Raw genomic sequence first — 5,797 nt, 5'->3', positions numbered from 1 at the left:
CCACCCCCCCCCGCACACTGCCCCGCCTCGGCTGTTCTGCACGATAATTGGCTAGTCTTCTCCTACCTCCTTACTCTGATTGGTCTGACCTGGGACGGTCCCCGTTTACTGGAGCCACTAACACCACGCCCCACTGCCTTCAGACTTCTGGTCTCTCCCATTGGCCGGCAGGGACCTGAGCCGCGAGAATTCTGTGTGCTCTTTGCTTGTCCCCGCCCCCTCTCGCCACCTCCTCCACTAAGGCCCGCTTCCCTGCTTGGATTGGTAAGACCTCGGCAAGAGGGCTCCGACTTTAACTCTGATTGGCTGTCAAAGCTGCAAAGTTAGCGCGCGAGACCCAGAGGAGGTGTCCCGCTCATGCGCAACTCTCGCCCTCCCGACAGATGATGTTAATTCCCGCCAAATTTAAAAGTCCTATTTAAGACTGTGCAAAGTGGTACACAAAGCAGAAGAGATGTGGCAAGTGGGGCCGAGGGAGGAGGGGGAAAGAAGAGAACCCTCAAGGAAGAAAGGGAGAAGGAATGCTTTATTAACACTATTTCATTAACTCCTAATCACGCCATAGGTGGAATCCTCATTTTAAACAGTTTTATGTTCAACAACTTGCAAAAGATCACACAACAGATATGTGGTCCAAGATTTGAATCCGAGTCTTCTGACTTTAGAAATCCTGCTTTTAACCACCATACTAGGTGGAATAGTATTTAATTATTCGTTTTATACACATTGAGTGTCTACTAGGTTTCAAGAACGTCTTAGATACTGGAAGCACAACAGTGAACCAACCCAAATTCCTATCCCTTGTGGAGCTTACATTTTAGTGTGTGTGTGTTGGAAGCAGACACTAAACAAATTGAAGAATCATCAGTTAGTGATAAATTATATGCAGGGAATTAAAGTCAAGTCTTGGAAAAGAGAATAACTTATTAAGTACTTTAAATTGAGTCGTTGAGGGGAACCATTTCCAAAACAGTGACATTTAAGCTAAGAACTGAATAATAAAAAGGAGTCAGTCATGAGGAGAACAGAAGAGGATCATCCCAGGCAGAGAGAGAGCTAAGTGAAGAAGCACCAGAGCAAGAAGAAGCTTGCTGTGTTGAAGCAGGAGAAAGAAAGCCAGAGTGGTTGCAGCATGGTGAGTGAGGGGAGGGTAGAGGTGATTATCCTGGTAAGGAGTTTGATTTTCTTCCAAGTGTCGTGGAAAGCTATATTAGTTAAATTAGTTTCCACTGTTAAATTAGGAAAACTGCATACTATGTCAGGGACCCAGGCTCCTTCTATCTGGTTGCCCATAATGCGTTACCTCCACTCCCTGCTGCTCTAACAGGCATGACAGCTGAAGCAGGGCTAGAGGAGCAGGGAGAGCCTGCTGTCTTTAAGAACATGCTAGGAAACTGCAAGAAACCTCACTGGCTCTCATCTCACCAGGCAGAATTTAGGAATTGAACATATCTAAGTGTGAGGAGGGACTCTGGGAAATATCTTTATTCTGGCCTTCTATGTGTTCTTTATTCTGGACTTCTATGTGTTCAGAGATTCTATTATTAAGGTAGAAGGAGAGAAGGACTGTTACAATAAACTATAGTCTCTTCTCCAGAAGCCATTATAAGGGTTGTAGCAGGGGCAAAACACGATCTGAGTTTCAGTTTTGAAAAAAATAATCATTCCGTCCACTGTAGGAGAAATGGTTATAGCTGGGTAAGATTGGGACTAAGGTAATTAACAAGTGATTTTTGTAGTTCAGGTGAAAGATGATAGTGGCATAGAACAGAGTGGTAGAAGTTTTTTGGAGAGAAGGGGATGAAAAATCCACAGGACTTGTTAATGGATTAATTGTAGGAGGTGAGGGAATGAGGAACCAATAGCAAGCTCTCTAGAGAAGTGCTGTGGGTAGAATGTTCTGTGTTGATGGATATGTTCTGTATCTTACTGTATAATATGGTAGCTACTAGCTACAGGTGGCTGTTGAGTACTTGAAATGTGGCTAGTAAAACTGAGAAACTGACATTTTTAAAAATTTTATTTAAGGGCAGCACCTGTGGCTCAGTGGGTAGGGCGCCAGCCCCATATACTGAGGGTGGTGGGTTCAAACCCAGCCCCAGCCAAACTGCAACGACAACAAAAATAGCCGGGCATTCTGGCAGGCACCTATAGTCCCAGCTACTTGGGAGTCTGAGGCAAGAGAATCGTCTAAGCCCAGGAGTTGGAGGTTGCTGTAAGCTGTGACGTCACAGCACTCTACCGAGGGTGATAAAGTGAGACTCTGTCTTTAAATAAATAAATAAAACTTTTATTTAAATTTAAATAGCCACATGTGGTAAGCAACTAGTACATTGGAGATAGTAGCTCTCGATTTTTGTTTTGAGTAACTGGGTGGCTCACAGTGCCATTAACTAAAAAAGGGGAAACTAGGGGATATTGATAGCTAGAAATCAGCAGCTTTTCTTTGGACATGTTGATTTGAGATCCTTATGAGGCCTCTGAGGGGTTTATCATGCAGACAGGTGTATGTATAGTGTGGAGTTCCAGGTGAGGCCAGAGCTGGAGTAGGTTTTGGAGACATCATATATAGATGTTATTTAGAGCCACGGGACTGGATGCAGTTGCTTAAGTACAACATGTAGACAGAGACTAGAAGAGGGACCAGAAATAAGCCCTGGGCACCCCCAGCAAGTGCTTTGTTCTCCTTCTTCGGTTATTACAGTCACAGATGTATTTCAGCAACTCTAAAAGAAGGCAATACCAAGTCACACCCAGATGTGCAGATGGGACATCTCAGCCCACTTTATTATTATTACTTTTAATTTCTTAGATCTTTAAGCATTCCTTCTAAACTTCAGAGTTCACAATTTCCAAATGCTGCCCATTTCTCCTATAGATCCTTGTTCATCAAGGGTTATTTCTTATCATCTTGAAACCTTGAGTGAATCAATAACTGTAGCTTCCACGCATAGTGAGCAAAAAAAATTAGGACATTAATAAATGGTGATGGTTTTCTGTCACTAGGTGTGGTAGTGTGAGGGCAACCAAGGGGCTCATCCTCCTTCTATCTCTACTCCACCTAGGCCATATCAGGGAGTAACACCCTATTTCCCTTTCATAATCAGGGGGAGCACAGCCAGCAGGGGACACCCTTTTCTGCCATTGCTCTTATGGCAGAAGGAGCCTCCAATGGCCAGGCAGAACCCTTTTTGGGCTCCTTGGTGAGAACATCTCACTTGCCCTCTGGCAATTAAGTCTGAAGAGCATGAATGACTTAGGGGTTGGAAAGTAAATATTTTTAGAGGGAAAAGTAATAATGAGAACTGCCACCTCTCACTCCTAACTGATGCACTGCATAAGGGAGAATTGGCACTGCATTTCAGTCCCTGTTTGGATCACATATCACTATCTGCAAGGGAGCATCCCAGCTTCACAGGTGTGGTCTCCTGGATACAGTTAGATTTTTTTTTTTCAACAGACCATTTCATTGTTCTACAAAGACAGCTGCTTCTGGTGGATGGGAAATATGATAATGGCCCATGGCTGGCCAGCTGTCTTGTTTCTTTCACTGAGAGGTGAGTTTCTTGGTTGGAGACAATTTTATCTGGACTACCTGTGTTATAAAAAGTCAGTAATTCTGGGGCTGGTTGTGAAATAGTCTGAGGCATGACTTGCAGGGAAAGAAAATCCAAATGTAGAATAAATGTTTCTTCTAGAGTGTATAAGTCACCTCACCTTCTATGATGGAAGGGATCTGATAGAGTTGAGTGGCCACCAGATTTCTAACAGGTTCCCAAGAAGCCTGGTGACCTAGTTCATCCTTGGAATGATATCCAGCCTCCTACTAAAGTCACTTATTGTTTATACTACTTTTCATCCATTTGATTTTTATTTTCCAGGTAAAAATCACATTATTTTCAGGTAGCAATAGTTTTGACTTCTTTTTATTTTTTCCTATATCTAATTACTTTCTTTTGTCTAATTAAGTTGTTTGAACATCCAGAACAAGTGAAATAATAATTGATATCTTTTATCATAATCTACTTTAATGGGAGTTTATCTTTATTTCTCCATAAAGCTTGATGCTAACTTTAGTATTAACATAAATAGATTTTATCATATTAAAGAAGTACCCATTTATTCCCATATTATTTGTTCTACTGGTTTTGTTTTCTAAGTTAATTTCCAATTGTATCTTTCAGTTTTTCTTCCTCTCTTAGGTTTATTTTGTTATCCTTTTTCTAATTTCTTGGATTAGATGCTTACTTGTGTTATTATAATATTTTGTTTATTCATTTAAGGTAAAAAAATATCAACATTGTTTTAGCTGTACCTCATACATTTTTATATATTGTGCTTATTATTATTTAAAAAATTTTTTTTATTTTGATTTGTATTTCTTTATTGACTCAAGAGAATTTTTTTCCGAGATAAATAAAAATTTTTCAAGTGATAGGGACTTTGTTCTCCCTTGCTTTTGATACTAATATCTGGTTGTATTATATAATGATCAGAGAATTACATATGTACTAGTTCCATTTTTTTAATCTAATAAAGATTTGTTTATAGTCTAATACTCAGCTTTTTGAATTTTCTCTGGGTACCTGAAGCTACGATCATATCAGTTTTACCTTGTTAACTGTGCTGTTGAAGTCATCCAATTCCTCATTCATTCATCGAGCTTTTCATAATATGAAGTCTCTCTTTCCCTTGCTCCCCTAGAGACGGCTTTATAACTTGCCTATCTGTCTGTCGTTCCGCCCCACCCCTTTGGCTTCTCAAAGCTAACTTGGTCTAGAAATTGTTACTGCCTCTCCCTTTACTGAGTTCTCCTATCCAAACACCTGACATAGACCTCAGTGTATTCTGTAGCTCATGGTATGCCCTTTACCCTTGAGAAATGTATTTTGCTACTTCCTTTTGAGATCTGCAGTAGCAGTAATCTTGCATCTTTCTTCCCACATGCTTCTCTGCTAGAACTTAACTACTTTTGGCAGTCCTTCCACTTGTATTGTGTTTTGAAGTTTTAGCTAACTCATCGTTTTGCTGAAATTGGAATTTGTATTTTTGTTCCTTCTTCTCCCCATTGCTCTTGATGGTTAAGAAGGCAATGGGGAAATGTTGCCTTTATGCTACCATCTTCAAAATGGAACTTTCTAGGCACTTTAATATAATGCTCAAGCAGTACACTTCTGTGTGGTAACATACAGACCATCTGTAAACCTGACTAGATTCTCTTTGTCCTTGTGTAAGTAATAATGGGGGATCCCTCCCATGCTCAAGGTTGAAGATGGGGAGTAATGGGGTGGAAGAGGGGCAGTATAAAGGGGTATAGAGAGGGGTATAAAAACTTCAGCAACTTGCTCTAGTAGTTTACTTTGGCTTTCAGGGGCTGGATTCTACTTAATGATGGAAAGTTTCTGGGTTGCCCAATTTTGAAGTGAGATGTGTTAATCAACGGTCAGTTCAGGTTTCATGGTAACATTTTATCCCAGATATTTATACCAAACTTTAGTAATAAGTAAGCTAGGAGATGTTTCCTAAAAGGGGAATGTTATCTGGTAAAATGTGGTCTTGCTCTTAAACCCTAGAGACCTCCACTGTGACTCTAGGCATGGCAGAGGTTTAGTAAGTTAGATACCTGTAGCACCACTGAGTTGACAAGGCCATAAGGAGATCTTGCCCTGTAGTATAGTAGCATAGACTAATTTCAAAACTTCCTTTTTCTTCTCCTCCCCACTCAAATAAAAATATTTTCAGGCCAACTAGTAAATGAGTCAAAGAAGGACCCCTGAGTAAGAATTGTTCTATGCTG

The sequence above is a fragment of the Nycticebus coucang genome, chromosome 12 (assembly GCF_027406575.1).
Source record: "Nycticebus coucang isolate mNycCou1 chromosome 12, mNycCou1.pri, whole genome shotgun sequence".
Lineage (NCBI taxonomy): Eukaryota > Metazoa > Chordata > Mammalia > Primates > Lorisidae > Nycticebus > Nycticebus coucang.
The sequence above is the reverse complement of the archived record's forward strand: the minus strand, read 5'-3'. Positions refer to the sequence as shown.